We start from the raw sequence: 24,699 nt of genomic DNA on the forward strand, positions 1-24,699 counted from the left end.
CACTTACTACTGACTTTCAAGAGTAAGACAGGACTGCTTCTGGCTTACTCCTCCTGGAAATCTCAATGGTACAAGTGCACATCACTCGTACTCGCAGCGAAATCTTTTCCAGGATTCATAATTAAACAGCGGGGGGGGGGGGGGGGGGGGCTCTCGCCTAATTCCCGACCAGTTAGAAACAAATGAAGTTCTATTTTCGAGTAAGCAGTACTTCCTGTAGTACAGTATTTTTCACACTCTTACATGTTTTTATGAATTGACTCAAAACACCTAAAATCAGAAAATTCAGAGACAATTCCTACACAGTTAATAAATACTAAAGGAAAGAACTGGCTCCGCTTTGCACTTTTACTGATAGGGAGTTTGACATTTCAGGGAGGCATGTAAGAGCACATTGAGTACCCAGTGGGGGCGGGGCTCGGTGACGTAAAGTGATGGCGACCCCTGTAGAATGTGAGGGGCAGACCTGAATCTTCTATGTCTCACAAATATCCATTGGCATTGGGCGGAATGGGGCCCCTCTGAAGCGTGTGGGGCCCCTGAATGCCCCCCCGCCCTCGCGCCCCAGGAGCTGCATGGGCCTTTGTTACGCCCCTGAGAGTAGGACTAAGTCCTGTACTCATAAAAACTTTTTATGAATGAGCCCCATAACATCTGTCTTTAGGAAATTATATAGATGGAGGACAAGGTAAAGCCCATTTAGCTATTATTTTTACCTTGTACTTGATGTTTGTATTATTGTAATTCTTTTCAACAATTACAAGAAGGATGTCCGAAGATCGCAAAAAGATCGGATTACTTGCAGATCGGTTCTATCTGGCAGAAGGCTCTCTGTGTACATAGCAAGGCAGCTGAGATGAAAAGCTGCAGAGCCGGCTCGCCTGGTCGCGCGCACACTGCAGTGAAGAAGCCTGTTTGATTTTCTCCCTCCCCGATGGCGCGTGACATCATTAAAAGAGAAGGCAATGCCATCTTTAGCTTTTATACAGAACCGGCTGCTGCTATTTCCCTTGAAATTCTTTTTGTTGCATTCCTTTTTCTAAACGACGTGTGCTGCCTTCGCTGAACTTAAGTTGCAGAGAGTGCTTTGTCCCAGGGCAAACATTCAAGTTCAGGCCGAGGGTTTCATTGTTTACATGCCAGGTTTGGCGGTTACCGGGGCCAGCTCAGAGCGGCGGCTGACTTCCTGTTAGTAAAGAAAATCAAAAAAAGGAAGTTCTCAAAAAGACCAACCAAACGACGCACAATTTTTTTACCTTGTCTCTGTCCTCACTAATGCACTCTTCACGACATATAATATTGTCTGACCCACATGCAATGCAAATGTTTTTAAGCACGAGTCCTAAAAAAACCCAGGAATAATAATTTCAATTTAAAGCAACGATACGTCTGAGATGTTAACAAATTTGACATGCTCAAGTGTAAATTTGGGAACAACCAAACAAAAGAAAACTAGAGGAGAGAGAAGAGAGTAATAAAGAGGCATAGCTATCCGCGGTGCAGCAGATGCAGTGGTATCAAGGCCAAGGTTTTAAGGGGTGAACTCAGACTAATTATGGATATCTCTTACTAGCAAACGGGGTGGAGGGCCCATTTTGCTTACTTACTGTAGGGCCCTTTGCACTGTTGCAACACAAATACCATAGAGAGCGAGACGTGTAAGTTACACTTAGGGCCCGATTACGATGTTGTGCGGAAAGGCTCCGACCGACTGTCAGATTCTCCTAGACCGAGTCGGAACACATCCGACCTAGTCGGAACACATCCGTCCGACTCAGCCAGAAAAAACTCTGACCGACAGATTACGATGCTCGCGGTCGGAAGGGGACCCATTCGGTCCTTCTGAATCAGTTCCGACTGGTAATCGGAGAATCCGAGTTGGTCGGAGGTGATTCGTACCGCTCTACGGACAGCGTTTCCGACTGACCGATTACGATGTCGGATACTGACAGCCTTTCCGACTCAGTCTGTCCGACAAGAAAAGGCTGTCGGGAACTGATTTCGGGGGCCCCCAACTGGCCCCCTTCATCCTGAGGCCTCTGCTTGGGTGCGGTGGGGGTACCCAAGAGACGCACCCCTGTAAGACCATGCATTGTGTGGCAGACACCATGGGGTGTCTGCCACAGGGTGCAAAGTTTTCTGCAGACACCCCTTTTCCAGAGAGGAGCTTGTGTTGTTGGTCGCAACACAGGCTCCCATAGAAGTCAAAGGGAGTCCTTCCGAACAGTGTTCGGAAGCATCGTTATCAGTCGGGAGGAACCGCCAATCGTGAGTCGGTTAGAACCGAATTCGACAAGGCGTTGGGCGGAAACTTTCCGCCAGCCATCGTAATGAGGCCCTTAGAGTATGGTTCCCGGTTTCCCTTTAAATCATTCCTTTATAGTCTTCATGAGGAACACTTCTCAAACACCAGTTAATTAGTCACTTTTATCTTATTCCCATTTTTATCATGCACTGTTTCAACGTGATAATATTATGAACTTTAAAATGCATTTTGCATATGAAAAAAGGAACATAGTACCTAAAGAAGCCACTAGAAAGGTCTGATGTTTAACGCTGACAAATGAAAGGAGCAGCTCCCCTGGAACATATAAACCTCCTGCCTGTTCCTCTCTGAAACCCTCACACGAAACAAGTTCGCTCACACCATAAAATGTATTGTTTATCGCACTTTCAAACATCAGCAATTTGCAAAACAATACACTTGAGCCCAGGTTTAGTAAGATTGTGCCAGTGGTAGCTCGATGCAAAGCATGGCATTCTATTTACTATTCAGCTGTTTTAAATTGGAAAGGCGCACATTTCACGGCTTAAAAATGGTTAACACTGCTTTGTGTTAAGGAGCAAATAGCAATAGGTTCTGATGCAAGGCCCATCGATGAAAATAGCCAGACAAGGCTTTACATCGAAAAAGGAATGTCTACTTGAAGCAAGTGCAAACAATGGGGAATGAGTTCATTTCTCCCTGAAAATGACACTGCTACAGTGCACAACACACATCCAATGTGTGGCAATCTTTTGAGTTTGTCTGCGCATAGAAATTTGTGCTGGAAATGTGTGCAAGTACATTCCTATGCAGGACAGCTCACACTCCCCTGTGCACCCTGGTGTGAAGCTGCCTGTGGCACAGGGCAGCCCTGTTTGTGTAACAGTACAGGCGATGACAGCAGTAGCAGACTAATCGTTATAGAAATGCACAGTATTTTACTCCTTGCACAAAGCAGCCCAGTAAATTTATTAGAATTTTTTCACTGTGTGAAACAATAGTAAATCTGGGCCTTGTTCACCATGAGCACAAAAGTAAAACTGTGTAGTTTTGATTACAGTGTCAAAATGTATGTAAAACTCTATCCTCTCTCTCTACTATGACGTATATACACTGACTGGCTGCATAACAATTACACTTGCCACATCTCTTTCCTTCCTTCCTTTCTTTCTTTCTTTCTTCCTTTCTTTCTTTCTTTCTTTCTTTCTTTCTTTCTTTCTTTCTTTCTTTCTTTCTTTCTTTCTTTCTTTCTTTCTTTCTTTCTTTCTCTTCTTCCTTTTCTCTTTCTTAATTTCCCTCTTTTTCTCTTCTGCTTTCTCCTTTGGCACTCTTCCTCCCTCTCATTCATTTTCATCTCTACAACATTATTTCTCTCTCCGTGTCTTTCTCTCTCCAGCACACACACTGTTTTTCTCTTCCCTTGTCCCTGAAGCAAAGTTGACACCATTGCTCAGTTTAAAAAGTCCTTCCAGGTGCCTTGTAAAGTGAATATACAAAGACCCATTTGAATGGTTAGGTGTGTGTTGCTTTTCTACTACCAGCACACACTATTTTGGGCTGCTGCAATGCTTCCCTCAAGCACTGTATGTGCTGGACGAATAATAAAGTGCAAAACAGATGTCTCTTAAACTACTCGAGTCATTCACGTCTTAGCTGTTGGATCACAGTGATCATTATAAATGATTTTAAATGATTTATCCGGATAATGATAAAGTAGATACAAAATCTATTTTTTAAGAGATTCAACATTATTTTTTATAAAATCGTGTCTTTAGGCAGCGCAGCTGTCTGTTCCTAGAATAGGGAATGCTGCACGTCGTGTGGGAACACAGCAGCCATTGTCTCCTTACAAGATGACTAAACCCTGACTAACTGGACTGTAACCTCTTCTATGAATAGTGCAGACAGATTTAGGAATAAGCTGAATGCCTTGGGCTCATACCATGTATTCATTAAAGTGGCCTACAATTCCCATATTAGCACAGAGAACTATAGCTACTATAGCTATGCATTACCTATTTATTTGTGTCTTTTCTATAGCACTTGAGATCACCTACATTAACTTCTAAGCGCTTTGATTAGCAGAATGAGAAGAAGAGACGCTAGCATTAAACAAACGAGGGAGAATCCCTTATCAGACAACCGTCAATGGTGGCCTGGAAGCTGTTTTTCACTCAAATACAGGTCTGAAAAGTTAATCTCTGAAGATTTTCTTAAAATAGATTCAGAGTCAGACTGGGACAGAAAATAAGCCCACAACCAAAATAAAAGTGCCCCAGTGTGACCAGTGTTTGCAAATTGGAGCAAATTTGAATTTGTAAAGACACGCTGTATGCTGCTTTGCAAGGTATGGAAGACTGCATAGATTTGAGCTTGCTGCAGATAATATTTGTTTTAATATCAGGGGAATCAATTGTAAAAACTGGCCCAGCAGACAATAAAACAGGCTCGCAAACAGAAAAAAAAACTGGCCCACATACTGACCTGTCAGACCAGCCTCCGAGCCCATACATGATTGCTTATAGCATGGCTACTCGCAAACATTTTCCCAGGGGCCACAACATTTGAGCTGTAATGTGACGGAGGGCCAAATTGATGCCAGTGGGATGGCGGTCGCGAGTTGGGGGGCACTGGCAATAAGGTGGGTGTAGGGGAAGCAAAGCATATACAACTAGTGTTTGAATTGCACAATTTGAAACCAAAAACGTGGGATTAATCCTTGCTTCTCTACTCAACTAAATTGTGTGATCCTAGGAAATTGTTTTATTTCACTTTCCCTCTTTTTTCATTATCACATGTGAGGATCTCGAAATACATGACTTCAGGATGTGTTTTGCGAAAACCTTATCCTGTGTTTGATTTAATAAACCATAATGTTGTTCATGTATAATATAAACCCAGGCCACCCAAATAGTGCACATAACAACTGACTTGCCTCTTAGTTCACTATTGGCATTGTTGTCTGGGTGTCGGGTGGAGAATTAAAGTTTCTAAATCCATGTTGGAATAACCATCACTTTAAAAAAATACTTCTTAATGCATTGATAAAATCTGATGTACTAAGGTGAAACAGTTCTACATGTTAATGGTTTACACTTTTTGGATTTTGAACAGACATCATAATATGCACGTTTTCTGCAAGATGTCTTTAAAAATAAAGGTGTTTCCACACCCTAGTTACTTTCTTTCTCGAACTTAATTTAACCTTTAAATAAGTGCTTTCCCGTTTATTTAACATCTTTTTAATTTCCGTGCTGCATGGAGTCCACTGCTGCTGTTGATCAGGGAGCCACATGTAAAGGTCATAAAGTCCGCATGCGGCCCCAGGCCACACTTTGTGCATCACTGCCCTATAGGCAAGCCTGTCCTGAAAAGAGTTACTTCGTTTTAACCGTAAACCAATAATCGACTGCCATGTTTCCGCCTCCCGATGAATCTGATGACAGGTAGTCAGGAGGAGGTTCTTGATGGGGTGGCAATAATAAGCAGTCAACTCTTCAATAAGCAGACAACTGTCATCATGACACCCTTGCACCTTTGAAATTATTCTCAAATTGCGATTAGCAAATTGCGAATCGCAATTTGAGAATTACTTCCCATTCATTCCTACGGGTCTCCTGGCCCATAGAAATGAATGGGAAGGTATTCCTTAATTGCGATTTCGCAATTTGCTAATCGCAATTAAGGAATTTTAAGAAATCGCTAAAGTTTTGCGGTTTTTCAAATACATCCCGTTTTGCAATTCTCAAATAGCGATTCTTTAAAAAACGCTATTTGAGAATCGCAAATGGAGATGTTGATACATATGCCCCCTGAACAGGTGCAGCACTAAGGTTGAGTTTGCAGAGCTTCTTTGCCAGGGGTGACAACTCTGCCAGTCTAGTGCTGTGACTGGGGTACTCTAAAAAATAAATACCTACTACATAACAGTTATGTCTAAATATGCGGAAAACCAAATAATCTGCATAAATAGTCGGTCTCTAAGTGACAGCAGCAAGAATTTCAGGACAACAACGTGGAATATAACCTAAGCGAGAATGGTGTCAGAAATTGCAATTTCACTCATTCATCCACCAACACATTCCTCTCGATGACTTAAACACCTGTTTAAGTGATCCGTCTGTAACCTACATGTTACTCATGCCTTAACTGTACTAGTTTTGTGAGCGATGACAGCTTGTACTAGTTTGCACTGCTTTATCTGTTCTGTGTGGAAGGGACAATAATATTTGCTGCTTTCTGTGAGAGAGGGAAGCTTGCTTTGCTACTGCCATGCTGTACCTGCTCTGTGAGGAAGCAAAGCGGCCACTGCTGCTGCCCTATTTGTATCAGCGTTGCTACTGCACTAGCAGTACCTGTCCTCTGCAGGAGGGAAGCTTGCACTGTTTCTGTCGAAAGGGGTACCTGTTTTAGGGAGTCTGGGTGTTTCCATCTTGAAGAATAACAATGGGTACATTGAATGTACTTGGAAAATATGGCCTATGGGCCAGAGACTGTTTTACAGTATTTAATGTGAGATACACACAGTCCCGAGGAACGGACTGGGTCTTGTAGGGAAAATCTTCAAGAGCCAAAACATGTTGAGAGCAGTAGGGTCCGTTGTTTGAGTCCACATTTTTTATTCTTGTAGTAAGGAGACATCAGCAAAAAACATATTTAGCTCACCCACATACAATTTAAATACAGGTCTGATAAAGAGAGAACATAAATGTCGACGTATGGGACATAATCTCACCCAACCTAGGAGACCCATGACGAAGAGTCCATAAAGACAATGAGCAGTAGTACCCTTGGATGCTTTCCAGTGCTAGATCTGGAAGCCACTGATGAAGTATGCCGCATTAGGTAGGTGAGAGCTCATCATTCTAGAACAAGAATATATGGCAATTGCATAAGTGGTTTCACCGTTTTCCATGAAGCCTTGTATTTCTTCTATATTTACGTCTGTTCATGGATAACATATAATAGTCCTTTAAATCCCCCCTCACCGTATTTAGTGTGCAAGCTATCTGTGCTGTACCTGTTCTGTGTGTGCGAGAGAATTGGGTAATGTTCCTTTACTACTGGCTACAGTGGAGAAGTGTGGCTCAATGATTAGAGCAGCAGACCCTGATGCAGAGGTCTAGCCCGGGACCAGGGTTCAATTTCCCACCTCGGCAGGTCTTGGGCTCAAAAATTCCACGGAACTGATAATTCTCGCCTCGGTGCCATTCCAATCATGGAGTCCCACTCTGCAACTCTGGGCAATAGCTTGCTTAATCTCCACAACGGCCCCCACAACGCTAAGGATGCCTGGCTTCCACCATGGGGGTGCCCAGGAGTGGACGCCTCACAGGGAAAGCCAGGATGGGTTCCACAGTGGTATTCGTACAAGCGCCTTGAGACCCTTGTGGGTGAGTAGTGTGCTATACAAGTATCAATTAACATTTACATTTTACTGCCTCCTCTCCTTCATCTATATTACAGAAGGCTGCTCAATAGCTGTCCTTGATGTACCATAATTGTGTTGGGAAACTTCATGTAAAAAGTTCCACAACATGAAAGACAAAAATGATTTGCATCTTCAATGCTGGTTTTAAGGCATGATGTGAAAGAGAGTGAATCCTCACAAAATATATGAGCAGTACACTTTTGGTTTTACGTGTGAAACAAGCAGTTTTTGAAATATATCAGCCAACTTTTTCAAATGATAAAACATAGCTAACAAGTGGCTCCACGTCATGTATAACACCTCTGGCCAATTCTGGCATTTTCGCCACTAGCAATTTGAGTGCTGGAATTTTGAGCGCATAATGAAACTGCTAAAAGCAAAACTACAGTCCCCGTAATGCAACATGCAGTTGGCTTAAAAGCAATGAATTGCTGATGGCACCATATGTCATAGTGCCAACTGGCAGACTTGTGAAATGTAAAACAAAATGTCTTTCTTGACTTTCTACATTTTTTTTAGCAGTTACGGGTTAAACAGGTTAGTGGATGCGAGGACAGATACACACTTTCAAATGCAGTCGTGGGCTTCTCACTGCTAATGAGTGAACATCACAGCCATTGGAGAAACAGCAATGTATAGAAGGCATTATTTTTAGAACAATGTGTGCAGCAGCAGTTATATGTGTCTCAAAAGAGACAGAAAAAAGAAGTATACGGTGCTGGCACTTCGCTTCCGGAGCCAATCCCCGGCCTGGTTTGGTGCAATTGAGGTGGAGCACCTAAAATAGTTCCTTCCTTGAACAGGTGTAGCATGGATTGCTGGTGCCGCCCCGCAAGGGCCACCAGTGTTAGACATCCTGAAAACCAGCATCTCGTCCAATCAATCCTGCAAGCAGTCTGTAATAATGTCATAGATGTAGTGGAGCCAGAAAAGGTAGGTCTGTTAAACATCTTGATCCCACAATGTTGAATAAGCTATGGTATACATATCAAAGATTGTTAAAACTTTAAAGAATTTATACCTATTACAACATATTAAAGTATATTCACCAGAGCCAAGAGGCCCCTTGTCATGTGTGACACCTTCAGCTAGCTCAGGTTTATAGTCAACAGCACTTTGCATGCTGGGAGTTTTGCTTATTATGTTAAAAGCAAAAACCAAAGACTTATACTGAAACGTACAATTAGAACTTTGGTCTCTACTCAGCAGAAGTATGCACCATGCCCAAGTAGGGCCCCCAATCCTAGCCAAGGTAGGTCAAATACAGACCCCAAATTAACCTGTGCTTGTCCTCTGGTAGCTTGGCACAGAGCAGTCAGACTTCACTTAAGAGGTAAAGTATTTTTGCGACTCTTAAAACAGTGAAAACACCACACAAAAATATACCACACCTGAAGAGAAAATAGAGCTTGATTTATTGAACTAAACAAACCGAAATGACCAAAATCCAATCAGTAGGAACAGAGATATGAATTTTTGAAGAATATCTACAAATATAGTGCTTAAAAGCATAAAGAACCAACTGGGGCAATATGGTCGCACTTGTTCAGGGTGAATACAAATGTTTAGGCAGACCACGATGGGACACCGTTTGGATACAGAGACCAACCATATCCTGCTGAAAGAATACCTTCGCTGTAGGATGTGTCGTGGGTGAGGAGCTGAGAGGCAGTGCTCCGGTTCCAAACCTTAGGATTTGTAGGCAATGTGTCGTCATTGAGCCAAGCACTTGGATATGCGTCATCGTCGAGCAGCACTGAATGTAGGCGATGTGTCATTGTTAAGGTGCACAGTCAATGATGCGATGTCTTCATTTTCGGCAGCAGCTGCGATGCGTCGAGGGGAGATATGTTGGTTCTGACCGGCGGGACGGTGATGCACGGAGTTTGCAGGTACAGCACAGAAAAACTCACTTCCAAGAGCCCAGGACTGGATTTGAACCACTTGGGAGGGTAAGACTCACATTTGACAGAGTCCAGTTGCTGTAGCAGGGTTGCTGGAAGTCTCTGATGTCCTGAGACTTCAGAACAGGGGGCAAGCCAGCAAGCCCTTAAATCACTTTACTTCTGGAGTATAGAGATGCAGGTCCAGTCCTTCTCACTCCCAGGCAAGGTGGAGAGCAGGACAGGCACTGCAATGAATAAATCCAACAGAGCCCAGCAGAATGACAGTCCTTTCAGCAGCACAGCAGTGCTTCTTCCTGGCAGAGTATCCACAGGTCCAGAAGTGTACTGAAGTGGTGGTGTCTTAAGTCCAGTACCTATACCCAGTTGTGCCTTTGAAGTGGGGTAGACTTCAAAGAGATACTTTTGAAGTGCACAAAGTCCCTGCCCTTCCTGCACTGGCTCCAGACTCATTACAGGGGAGTATGTAGCTCTTTCTGTGGAGACTGACACAGCTCTTTCAGGTGCAAGTCTCAGCTCCTCCATCCCATCCTGCCCAGGATGACCCATTAGAATACTGATGGCTCATCAGTCACACCTAAGCTCCCTTTTGGTGTGGCTGTCTAGAGGGAATGCCCAAAGCCCAGCAGTCACCCATCCCAGATGTGTATTTAGAGACAGGCAGAAGACACAGGACTGTTAAAGTGAGAAAATGCCAACTTTCTAAAAGACTTGCAACATAAATTCCAACTTTACCATAAGTTGTGATTTTAAACTGTGAGTCGTGAGACACCAAACTCCAAAAGTTTATCTTTTCCCAATTGTAAATTTGACTTATAAAGCGTTATTAGGTAATCCCAATGGTAACTTATGGGAAAGATAAGCTTTGCAGTAGTGAAAAATTAATGTAAGAGTTTTTCACTCCCAGGATATGTAAAACTTAAAAGTACATGTCCTACTTTTTAAATACACTGCCCCCGGCCCTTGGGGCTGTTCTGGGCCTATCTTAGAGGTGCTTTATATGTATTAAAAAGGAAGGGTTGGGCCTGGCACGAGGGTTACCATGTCAGGTCGACATGGCAGAGTAAACTGTATACACAGGCTCTGCAGTGGCAGGACTGAGACATGTTTAAAGGGCTACTTACGTGGATGGCACAATCAGTGCTGCAGGCCCACTAGTAGCATTTATTTACAGGCCCTGTGTACAGGTAGTGCATTTTACTAGGGAGTTATAAATAAGTTAAATATGCCAATTGTGGATAAGCCAATGTTACTATGTTTTAAGTGCAGATCACATGCATTTTAGCACTGGTCAGCAGTGGTAAAGTGCCCAGAATCCTAAAGCCAGCAAAAATGAAGTCAACAAAACAGTAGGTCAGAAGGCAAAAATGTCAAGGGAAACCTCACCAGGATGCCAGGTCTAACACATACTAATAAATAAAAAGGCACAACATGCAGAAAGCGCCTCATGATATGGGACTTCATGGCAGGTATGATGCACATTTAGTACAATCAAGACTTTAGGCATGTTTTGATAATGTGGGTGTAATTATTCTATTTATTTTAAATTCATTACGTAAAAAATACTATAATATCTACAATGGATTGTAACAGAGTCATCTGTCAGGAATCTGGGTCTGAGGGTTCCAGGGCAGAAATGTGAAACTGGGCACCAACTGTAACAACTGAGGTCTTTCGTCACTGGTATCTTGGGCCCTTGAACTTCAGAGCCCTTAACCTAGTACCCCTTTTTAGCATATGTCTCTCAGGGTAGCCAGGCAGATCAGTCCAAGGCTTAGTGAGGGGAGGTGTTGTGGACTAGAGACTCAACACTCCACAATGGAACACTTAATAAATCATGGGCCAGTCAGGAAAAATACTTTATTACACACACTGGTAAATACTAGGGGCATAATTAGAAATATGATAAGCAGACAGACATGCCTATGTTGAGACACTCTAAAATACATTGCAGCTAAGAAGGGACACATACTAAAGACAGGTCCCAAACATCAGGTAACCCCCTGTGCATACACTGTTTCATTTGAGTTTGATACATCTATAATGGTTGTGCACCAGCAAACCCTAAACCCTAAAAGCACAATGCACCCTTTCAGCCTAACACAGCATAGTGAGTGCAGTTAATAGAAATCCAGCCTACAAGAATTGTTAGTGTCTCCACAAAAGTTAAACACACAATTATCAGGTCAAAACACTGTGCAATCAATCTGGGAGCATGATTACAGCCTTTTATTAATGCTCAACAATATCTACAATGATTCTCTTTTAAAACAGTTATGATTAATGTAGATTTTGATGTTCACTACTGTGCAGTGTGTACATCTTTCTTCTACATGCATACTTGCAACAAATAAGCTACAGGACTTAGAAACAAAGCTCCCTGCCCCCCAGAGCCATGAGAATAAAAGTCACAGCTCCAGAAGTGATCAAACCCAATGGAAATCTTTCCTGGGTAATACATTCTCTCCATTGAAAGACATAGGGTCTGATAATGAGTTTTTCAATCTAGCAGTGGGCCACCTCGCCAGTGCCCCACTGCAAGACTGCCAAACACGTAGTCTGACCACCCTTTGTATTTCTATTGGAATCCAGGTTGGACGGTCCTGCGGTGGCTGTCCCACAGCAGTGCGGATCTAAGGCACATAGGTGTGCCTTAGACATGCACCACCGCAGTCCGTGCCTGCACGAAAGAAATGCACAATGTCGTGCACTTCTTTCCAGGCAGGAACAGGTGGTGCAAAAATACAAGTGCCCCCTGCATGCGCCAACATACACTATGGAGAGAGGGGGCCCTGTAAGTGCCCCTTTAGTTTCCTCTCCACCTCCGTTTTCATGGTGGGCTCACCGCCATGAAAAGGAACTCAGTGAAGAAACTCTTAATGTGCTCGGCAGTGCCACTGCAGCACCACCAGCATATTATTTCCTCAGACTGCTGTGCCACTGCAACAGGATCAAGTATCCCAGCGGTCCAGTGGCAGTCCAACCGCCGTACTTGTAATATGGCGGGTGGACCACCAGTCTGTCAGTCCACGGAATGCCACCACAGGTTGGGCGGTCCCATGGACCACCAAACTCGTAATCGGGCCCTTAGTGTTTTCCCCAGCAGTGCCCCATTGTTTTCACAGAAGGTTATCATCACTGCCTGCACTCCCCACTTGCAGGGTGCCTGTGTGTCACTCAGGATTTAAGAAGTCGCTCTATCGAAAATTCCCACCTCATAGGAGCAAACCACAGAACTTCCATGGGAGCTCTCTCCTAAAGGCTCCTTAGCAAGACTACCCTCTGCTGTTTCCCAGTAGGAGTGGGCGGCCAGTGCAGCTGCCCCAAGAGATAGATTAGAGATCCACAGAGACAATATAGTACAAGTTCAGTGTGTATTAACACTCCTGGTAGGCGTTTATTCAGGAGGGGTCCCTCTGCTCCTGTCTCCTGCAGATTCCAGTACTCCCCCAAAGTCTCTCCCTGATGCAGAGGTTTTTAAAATGGGGATGGAAAGTTTCAGAAATTGGACAACTTTGTCCAATCCAAAGGTAAACCTCATCACTCCACCCTTCCCATACCTCATGAATATCATCTTTGACTTTCCAAGATAATGACTTCCAATGATCAATGGGCAGAGCTCTCTGAAAACCCTACACTTGAGCCCTAATAACATTGGCAAACATGTTCCTGCCCATCACAATTTCATAGGGGTGTCCAGGAAAGAATAGAGACTAAGGGGGAGATTTGCAAAAATCTAGGGCAATGCAGCGCAGCCCCCCGCGAGGCTGCGCTGCGTTGCGAGACAGGGAGGGAGCAGGAGAGCTCCGTATCTTCAAAGATATGGCTTTCGCCTCCCCTTTCCCTTGCGCCGGCACTGATTACAGCTGCCGTGCGCCATGCACACGCCTTAGCTTTTCCCACTTTGTATGCATGCTAGACAGTGCAGCACACATGCAAAGTCGGAATAGGAAGGAGAAATGAAAGCATTTCTCCCTCCTTGCGCCTAGTTGAAAAGGGCGCAGTTTTCTCACGCTAAATCCAATCTACAGTTTTTAGTAAATTGGGTTTAGCATGAGAAACCATGGGTGGTTGCATGGGAACGCCCATGCACCACCCTTTGTACGCCCCCATGGCACAAAGTAACGCGAAGCAGCGCAATGCGCTGCTTCACATTACTTTTATGCTATTTCCAGCGCGCTACAAATTTAGCGCTGGAAAGTAAATTGCAAAAAAAAGATTTCGCGTCGTTTTTCATCACTTTTCTGACACAAACTCGGCGCAAAAGCTTAGTAAATCTCCCCCAAAGTATCTGCTGCACCAATATTGTGTGTCTGGGAAGGGAATGGCCAAGCTTGTCAAAGGCAGTGCAATTAAACTATGTAGATTCAGCCCCCAGCCTCTTCCACTCCCAGAAAGAGGCTTAATCCCCCCAAAGTGGCCGATTGTGTGGGAAAGGCTTTGATCCACATGCTGGACAGCAGAGTAATTAACAACTTATTAAAGGTCAAATCTGGGACAGGCTATCTGTGCGCAGTTGTTGGGCTAAATTAGACAGTGGTCCCACTCGCTCAGCCCACACATGGATGCACACATGCATGCACACATGTCCACATGTAACCAATTCAGAGACTCTTACCCCAGCTGCACAGCAGAGGACCTTATTTTAAAAGCAGGCACTAGTGGTTAGCACTCAAAACTATTTTTCCAAAGCTTGCAGTGAATGAGACAGTGTTAGTAAAAATCCACAGGGACTAAATCGGAACAGAACCCCATACTTTAAAATGTGCCAGATAATTGTTTTCCCTGAAGCTATCCTTTAAATCTAAATCTCCTTTTGATCACTTCTCTTCTCTTGCCTTTGTCATATACACTTGTCTAACCCTTCTCCTCTATCCACTTTTCTTTCTGACTCATACAGACCTGCCAATTTTGAATATATTTTTAACGGTTGAGGCTCAAGAGAGGTGAGATGAGGTTTTGAAGGGGCAAGACCCTGAAAGTGTGGAAAGGTCTTTGAACCCAACACCTCCCGAGCAGCCACTCTAAGCCTTCCCAAAAGCACGAAGGCTTCAAACCTGAAACCACCACTCAAACCGTGGGAGGATAGAAAGCACATGATGCCCTGCAACTTCTCAGATTTGGGGGATTCCTGCTCACCTTGCGTTCACTGTGTGAGATAGGCTGTTGACCACATGACCGTGTGACAATGTGCAAAAATGCTGTAACACTCTTTGGCCTTGTCTGAGCTACATGAACCACAAATAAATCATTATTATAGTAATAATAATAATTAAACATGATATTTAACATATGTAAATCTATGTCTAATAATCCTTGAGTTTGTTTCAAGTTACCAGCTGAAAAGGTCAGATTTTGTATCAGGTGTGCAAAAGGATAAAATAATTTATTTAGTAGAACAATTAGAAAAAACCATTTCACAAACAACTCACATATGTAGGAAATACTTCCTTATAGGAAATAAATAGGTGAACATGTATTTCTGAATATTACCATGTAACAATGTACATTTAAACATTAGTTATTGAATTATCTGCTGTGGATCCCACACAAGATAGTTTTGTTCCAAAGGTGACAAGACATTTTTATATGAAAGAGTTCAAAGTTGCTCAAGCGCCCAGGTTGGCCAAATCGTTACAACCAATTTTAAAAATACAGTGCCAGATTTATCAAGGTTTTCCGTCTCCCTTGCATAGCGCAAGGGGGTGAAAGGGGGTGTAAGGTTGATACAAAACCTAACTGAGATTTATCAATCCACGCAAGGCCACCTTGTGTGGCCCTTCATGACTTCATCAATTTAGAGTAACACAAGGCAGCAGAAATCACTGCCTTGCATTACTCTACCCCAGGAGGTGTTCTATGGGTGAAGTGTGGGTGTTCCCACGCATCCACCCATGGAACATGGCGCAATCCCAGTGGTAGACCTGGCAATGTGTTAAAATGCTACACCTCCCCAGGTGAGGTGTAACAAGGAAAAATATATACATTTCTTCTCGGTCTTTCCTCTTTCTACATGTGCTGCATTCCGCAGCACAAGTAGAAAGAGGAAAATGCCTCTCAGGGTAGTTTTTGTGCAGGAAGGTGCTCCTTCCTGCAAGAAAAGAATCCTGTCTACAATGCAGGCCCCCTTGCACCATCATATAAGGGTGTCTGAGTTAGCGTTAGGCAGCCAAAAGTGCACTAGCGCTAAAAAAGGACAGAAATGCCCCGTATAATGTTAAAGTTAATTAAGGTGCATTCCTGCCCTTCCTCTTTCATACAGTACAGCGCAGCAAGGTGGCCTGCTGCTTTGCAGTGCATGAAAAAATGATAAGTATGGGCCACAATTTTCACAGATGTTTTCTCTGAAACATCAGAAATGACAACAAATAATGCATAAGCAAACCAGGTAAGGTAACACTAGCACAGAAAAACTCAAGAGACTATTGTTCCTTGGCCCTACATGAATAACCAATTAAGGTTATATAGGGGCCCTCAACCATACATTTTTTGTTGCATGTCTTATCATTGGAAGCCTTACCCAGAATGATGGTAAATCTGGGTGGTCTCTAGGGTGCTAACACACAGAACAATGGTAACAATGGTTATTCTTTGTGTTCCAAATATTTTAGTGAGTTTATAATAAGGCCATAGGCCAAACAAAAAATGGGCTCTGATGAAGTGCATTACATTTGCAATATTACATTATGATACAATTGTACCTCTGCAATGAGAATTTCAGTATGCTAGGAACTAGAATTTAAAAATAAAGGTGGGGTGAATCAACAGCTATTGGTAACAAGAATGATGTAACGGAGCCACATATTACAATCTAACAAACTGTACTTACTATATAATATAAAACAAATAATAGTATAATGCTATTTCATTAACAATTGGTTTCCAAAACGATTGGTAGGCGGACATAGTCTAATCAGCTCCCTTTCTGGTAAAAATTATCCCTGACCACTATGCATGAACTGATAATAATGAAGTGTCTTTCCAATTGGCAGTAATTGATTTTAGAGCAGCAGATATTAAGAAGTCAAAGAGCTTGTTATTGGAATCTGACAGTTTTGTTGAGAGTCATACCAATTTACAAATCAACATATTATATGAAGGATTATCTTATAATTTTTGTTTTTTTTTATAATAACATCCTAAACCTCATTCCAAAACTTAAAGACAATATTACATTCGAAAAGCATATGTTTTAATGAACCTGGAGCCAAATTATAGTGCCAACAATTCGTAAAATTGAGCAGTTTTGCCTTAAACATTTTTAATGGAGTCTATAAACAATTAAACAATATGAAAGAATTTGTGTAATATAAGGACACTGGTAACCATCCAGAGACACTTTATATCCATATTTTCCTACATACGTCTTGAGAAAAAGAAAGATTGAGTTCATTATTTCAAAAAGATGAGATAAAATGAGTGATCTTGTCAAAATTAATGAATGGTTTATAATACATTAACACAGCATGAGATGAAGAAGCTATTGCTTGAATATACGTTTCTAAATCAGATACATTTTCCATTGGAAAACTGATAGGAAATGAATCAAGGATAGAAATACATAAAAATTAATTTTTAGGAAAATTCGTAGGGGCAGGAGAAACTTTTGTTGCAGCTCTTCAAAAGATGAAAAAGTGTTATTATGATATATAATTTTTAAGTAAAAGATACACGCATTTATCCAAGATTGCCAAAATTGTTTTCTTCGATTAAGCTTTATAATAAGACAAAACCATAATAATATCTTTAAGATGTGAGAAATAGGTGTATGAAAGAGAGAATCTAAATCCTGTAATAATAATTTTGTAGATTTCAATATTTCAGATCTTCGCAATAAAGAATTAGAAGCAGACACAAAGTAAGTAACAGAAATGGTGCTATGAAACTTTTTTCAATGAAAAGCCATGAGAGTGTATTATTAAAATCTGTGTTGGTGAACCAAAAGGTTCTTTGTTTTAAAATAAATGCTGTATGATGATTACAAAAATCTGGCAAACCAAATCCACCATTACATTTCGCAATTTTCTATTTTTTAGCTGCTTATATGAGGCATTTTATTTTTTCAGATAAATTTAGATATTAGTGTGTCTAAAGATTTATATAACTTAAGTGGAAGTTGGGTAGGTATGGTAGGTAATAGATACAATATTTTTGAAGCAATATCCATTTTAAAGTGTAAAATTGTCCACTCATGAATTGTGTCTTTGATAGTATTAAGAATATACTCACAATTGAATGTAACAGATTGTTTAATGGTATGAGTGAATAGGATACCAAGATATTTAAGTTTCTCTTCTTGCAATATTGTTCCATTGTTTGGAAGCACATAAGTGTTACAGAGCACATTTAAGGGAAAGCAGCCTGTCTTATTTGTTTTTTAAAATATAACCTGAAATTTGAGAATATGACTGGACCATCTTTAATAGGGGTGGAATAGAGTAATCTGGATTACTAACATATAATAATACATCATCAGTATAGGCTGACATTTTTATAGTAACCTTATTAATAGTAATACCTTTTATTTCTATGGAGTGTCTGATGACAATAAATAAAGGTTTAATGGCAAGGAGAAAAAGAAAAGGTGACAAGGGACAATCTTGACAGGTGCCTCCAAAAAGGAAACATTTATTAGAGAGTTGACCATAAATGAAGAGTCTAGCAGATGGGCCAAAATAAAGAGCTGAAATCATACGCATAGTGGAATTGGCAAACTAAACGCAGATAAAGTACTAAATAGATACTGCCAATGTACAGTCTCAAATGCTTTTTTCAGCATCTAATCCAAGGACACCAGTGGGAAGGGGTAAAGACGACACAGCTTCAACTGCATGAAATAATAATCTAGTATTATTCACAGAATGTCTATTTTTCATTAAATCAGTTTGATCAATGTGAATAATAGTGTCAAGCACAGAAGTCAATCTGGTTGCAAGAATTTTCTCAATAAGTTTACAATCTTGATTAGAAGGGCAGTCATTTGATACAATAGTGGGATCTTTACTAGGTTTTGGAAGAACTATAATCAAAGCTTTAGTAAAGGATCCTGAAGTGGACCCTGATATACTAAAGGAGTAAAAAATGAAAGTTAATGAGGCATCACATAAGAGAAAAAATCGTTATTAAATTTAGCAGGTATACTATCCGGTCCAGGTGATTTACCCGATTTGACAGGTATATTAGCAGAATTAAGTTCTTTTAATGAAATCGGTACATCCAATTTTTCCTTCACTGATTGGGTCATTTTAGGTAGGCCACAGGATTGCAACAATTTATCAATACTAAATGTATCTATAGCTGAGGGATTACTTTATTGATTTGAATAGTAGATAAAAAGTTCATTAACAATTTCTTTATGTGATAATGTCAATTTACCATTTAAGCCATGAATTGCATTAATTTGGATTTTATCTTTTTTAATACGTAAATAATTTGCCAATAGTCACCCAGATCTATTGGCTTTAAAATGAAATTTTGCTTTATTATTCGAAATTTGTTTACCAGCCCTTCTACTTAACAAAGAGTTTAACTCATGTCTGAGTTTCTGTAGTTGCATTTTGTATTTATTATCATTAGATGAAATAAAGAGCCATTCATACATTGCTATTTGTTTATCAAATTCTTTAAGTTTATCGTTTAAAGCTTTGTTATCGTGTGCCATAATTTATATTATTTCTCCTCTGATATAAGCCTTAAATGCATTCCAACGATTTTCAAGTGAAGTAGATCCTTCTGGATTGAAAGAGAAATACTCACGCAATGCTGACAAAATATTGGATTTATTATTGTCATTCAGAGCAATATTTGTATTCATATGCCAGCGAGAATGAGATTGTTGAGTTGCGCTAAGTTGCACAACCTGGAAAAAGTCCACGGTCCGAGATATCAATATTGTGAATTGTAGTATCAGAAAATTAATGAAAGGGAAATTAACAAATAATCAATATGAGAATAAGAATTGTGAGGGTTAGAGAAAAAGTTAACTGTGTCACTTTTTGGTGATGTAGACAACCAATATCTACCAATTTGGTTGATATAAAAAAACTTTAAAATAAGCCTTAGGGAGACGATATTTAGTTGAGAATATCTATCCAACAGTGGGTCACAGATTAAATAAAGTCACCACCAACAATAAGTGGAACAGTACCTAATTTAATCACTTCTGAGGTAAAAAGATGCCAACATTTAGGATCATCAATTTTTGGACCATAAGCATTAATTATTTGAAAAATATTAGTATCAATTTTAACTTTTGCTATAAAACAACAACAATCTGTATCTGAATATTTGGATAGAATTTGAATATTTAACATTTTGGCAAAACGGATAGCAACACCATTCTTTTTATTAACTGCAGGAGAGGAAATAATGTTACCAACCAATTGTTTTTTCGTATACGATAAAACTGTATCATCTATATGAGTTTCTTGAAATAAACAAATGTCTGGCTAAATAATCTAAAACTTTAGCTCTTTTAACAGGGTGTCTTTGAAATTAAACGAAACAACTTTCATTTTATTAATATTATCCAAAATCAGAAGAAAAAGGAGATAGAAAAAAGAAAGAAAAAATGTAACTTAAAGGATTAAAGAGTAGCTCCAGAAGAAGAGGATAGGAGAAAAAGGAAAGACAAGGACAAACATAAAAAAACAACATAGAGCCATGAATAATGCTCCAGAACCCCTCACATGCATATGCAAGACTGACCTGCCTAGACAATGCCCCCACAAAAAATATTGACAAATAGGCTAGAAAAAAGAATATTCCAATGAATGATTCATGTTGAAGTGTCACTTGTTTCCATGGAGAGCACAGAATGTTGATCTAAAAACCCACAAAGATCCTCAGGACATAAAAAAGATTTTGAGATACCATCCTTCCAAAATCTCATGACAAAAGGATCAAAAAAGGCATATTTAAAACCACAGCTTCTTAGTTGAGTCTAAACTCAGTGAATGTTCTGCAAATTTTGACAGATTCCTTGGCAAAGTTTTGATGTATAAAATTGTTATTACCATTAACCATTAAAGTTGAGATTTCTCATGCCACTTTCTGGATCATTGCCAGATGATGGTGACACCAGACTTTAAAAATCACCTGATGCGGTTTAACATTGCTTGGGTTACGATGAGAGGGAACTCTATGTGCCTTATCAATTTCAAATTTTTCTGAGAATTTCAACAAAAAAAACGGGTATCAAGGATTCGAAGTATTGCCTACAGTCATTGCCTTCAACACCTTCCGGCAAATTAAAGATGCGCAAATTATACTGCCTATTACAGTTTTCTAATTCAAGTAATAAAGCATTCAATGGCTCAATTTGTGCGGTGAGGGGCAACATACTGCCAATTTTTACCTTATTATCCTGGATTTTTATTGCATTGTCAGAGATTTTCATTGGAAGGCCAGCCATATGCTTGTGAATATTTTTAATTTCCAAAACAATGTTATCTATATAAGGGCGTACTGCTTGTAACTCTTCCAATAAAGTTATTAACGAAGTTTCATGAGAATTCACGATTTTTGACTTTACTTGTGGAGGAGAAATTGTTTGTTTACGTTTGCTAGTTGTTATATGTAAATTCTTTCCTCCCATGTTAGAATTTTCTAAGCAAAATATATCTAAATAGCGTGAAAAATTCTTTGAAAACAGAGAAAATTTAATTACACAAAATATAATCAGAGCAGGCAACTGTGCATCAGCTAGAACCAGCTGTGAGTCTGGTTTAGGCCTCAGCCACATCCTTTCCTTAATATGTCCCCGCCCTCCTGACAGGAAGCTTCAGCAGCACCTCACAGGTCAGTTGGATGAAAGGACACAGCACGACAGAAAGCCCTAAAAAGTTTAGCCAGTGTCCCCAAAACAACCTTTCCAGAAGCGCAGGCTACAAAGAGGAAAAAGTGGCAGTCCGACACTAGTAAAGCAAGCCTACAAGTGGCTAAAAAATGGTTGATAATGCAGGCGTTGCAGGAGAATTACCTGGAGGCGGCCATCTTGAAAAGCACAATCGCGCGACTCGGTAATGATGTTATTCTGATCAGGCTACAAACAATTGTTAGTGAAGTAGTACTGGACACTGAAGAGTAATAATGGCCTCTGCACCACTGTTCCAATCTACAAGTAATGACCATCATTGCATTGCCCATGTGGGTCAGGCAGCCTTCATCAGGACCATAAAAAACCCTAAACAATATATCAGGAATCTAGTATTGATTCTCAGATTATAGTTTTTAACAAGAAAAGACAATCACACACTCATGAAGACTTATATACATGAGAGGATACATTGGTCATTGGAAAAGCAGGGTGAGGACGCATTAGAAAATCATTAAAAGTGTAGCATAGGTGAGGCACACTTTTGTGAATCTCTCTTGATTTCCCTGCAAAATGGCAAATGTGAGAGTGTTTCAAGTGAGACATGTCACACAGACATAGCAGGACAAAGGCAGGAAAAAGCTGAAAATCATGCTCATAAAAATGTAACATCAGATCACCCGTTTGTTTAAGAGCTTATTTATATAAGGGGAAGAAATTAGACTCATAGGGTGCGAGGCGGGACTGGCTCTGTAGTCACATTCTCACAAGTGTTATAAGATGAGATAAGCATTGATTAAAGTGAAGGCATAGGTGCCGATTACGATCCGGTAAAAACCGGGTACGAACCATCGGTCGGAGCGTTTTCTCCGTCCGACTCGTACCCGGTAGTAAAATTGTACAAACATGGATTTACGATTCGCACGGAAACACCATTTCCGTACGAATCGTAAAAAACACCGACCGACGAAAATATACATACGAATGTGATCCGAGAATGCTGCGACGTGACGTCGGGACGCTGTCAGGCAGCGTTTCACGACCCAGGAAGTACGATTCGAACCGACAGCAGTCCAGACGGCAATATTTTCACGGCACCCAAAAAGTGCCGGAAAAGCGAAGTACGGCGCGAAACGACCAGAGTAGGTGGCCCGGTATGCGCCGTACCCCCCCCCAGCCCCCGTACGTTCGAGTCGTCCCCCCCGTGTATGTACACCCGTGTACGTGTCGAACCCCCATGTATGTACACCTGTGTACGTGTCGAACCCCCCCCGTGTATGTACACCCGTGTATGTGTCGAACCCCCCCGTGTATGTACACCCGTGTACGTGTCGAACCCCCCGTGTATGTACACCCGTGTACGTGTCGAACCCCCGTGTATGTACACCCGTGTACGTTCGAGTCGTACCCCCACCCGTGTATGTACGGTGCGTACCCCCAGCGCGTAGCACGGGTGGGGGTACGACTCGAACGTGCACGGGTGTACATACACAGGGGGGTTCGACACGTACACGGGTGTACATACAGGGGGGTACGACACGTACGCGGGTGTACATACACGGGGGGTTCGACACGTACACGGGTGTACATACACGGGGGGTTCGACACGTACACGGGTGTACATACACGGGGGGTACGACACGTACACGGGTGTACATACACGGGGGTTCGACACGTACACGGGTGTACATACACGGGTGGGGTACGACTCGAACGTACACGGGTGTACATACACGGGGGGGTTCAACACGTACACGGGTGTACATACACGGGGGTACAACACGTACACGGGTGTACATACACGAGGGGGTTCGACACGTACACGGGTGTACATACACGGGGATACGACACGTACACGGGTGTACATACACGGGGGGGTTCGACACGTACACGGGTGTACATACACGGGTGGGGGTACGACTCGAACGTACACGGGTGTACATACACGGGGGGGATGACTCGAACGTACACGGGTGTACATACACGGGGGGTACGACACGTACACGGGTGTACATACACGGGGGTTCGACACGTACACGGGTGTACATACACGGGTGGGGGTACGACTCGAACGTACACGGGTGTACATACACAGGGGGGTTCGACACGTACACGGGTGTACATACACGGGGGGTACAACACGTACACGGGTGTACATACACGGGGGGGTTCGACACGTACACGGGTGTACATACACGGGGGTACGACACGTACACGGGTGTACATACACGGGGGGGTTCGACACGTACACGGGTGTACATACACAGGTGGGGGTACGACTCGAACGTACACGGGTGTACATACACGGGGGGACGACTTGAACATACACGGGTGTACATACACGGGTGGGGGTACGACTCGAACGTACGGGGGCTGGGGGGGTCGACTCGAACGTACGGGGGCTGGGTGGGTTGGGGGGGTCGACTCGAACGTACGGGGGCCGGGAGGGGGGGATTCGACTCGTACATAGGAGGGCTGGGGGGAGTGTTGGGCGCGTATGCAGGCACATGTCTCCATGGTTGCTATGGGAGTTCGGTGCGGACGGTGTTTTTTCCATACGGTTGTAACATCGGACGCACGGGACGGATCGTAATTCCGCGGTCGGACTTCACTTTTCACACTTGTACGGTAAATCGTCCGAGGACGTGTCGGACACATTTTCCGACCCGAGGACGTGTGGGGAATAATTTCCAATGCGATTCGTATGGACTTTTTCCCATGCGAATCGTAATTGGCTGTTTGTACGGCACTTGTACGATTCGTACGGTAAAAAGACCGGATACGAGTCGTACGCGGAATTTTTTTACCGGATCGTAATCGGCACCTAGATGTATCATAATTTCCAACATATTCAATAGGTTACAAAATGGAATATGAGGAGTAAGAGGTAATACCTCTGGGACTATAATCACTGCTTCATGAATCATGATATGCTTATTCAGCTAGCGTACCATCCACTGCCACTGAATCTTGGCGGTGGATGCGATCAGACTAGTTTATAAAGACATTATAGGGTATTTCTTAAGAATGATTACTCTGCAATTCTAGGTATAATCTGGGATTGTTTCAAGGCTACACTTTGTGGAATATTCATTTCATATGAAAAGTATTACAAGCATCAGAATCAAGCATCCATGCGGGGCTATGCTTAAGAAGATGCTCTGCAGATTGAGCACACCAGACATTCAAAAAACAGGTCCCAGATGTGCCAAGCCATACATCAGTGCTAGTGAAAAGCAGCACATGATATTTACTATCCAACGCAAAAGGTGATTTGCATTAG

This window comes from Triturus cristatus, chromosome 7, assembly GCF_964204655.1.
Source record: "Triturus cristatus chromosome 7, aTriCri1.1, whole genome shotgun sequence".
NCBI classification, from domain to species: domain Eukaryota; kingdom Metazoa; phylum Chordata; class Amphibia; order Caudata; family Salamandridae; genus Triturus; species Triturus cristatus.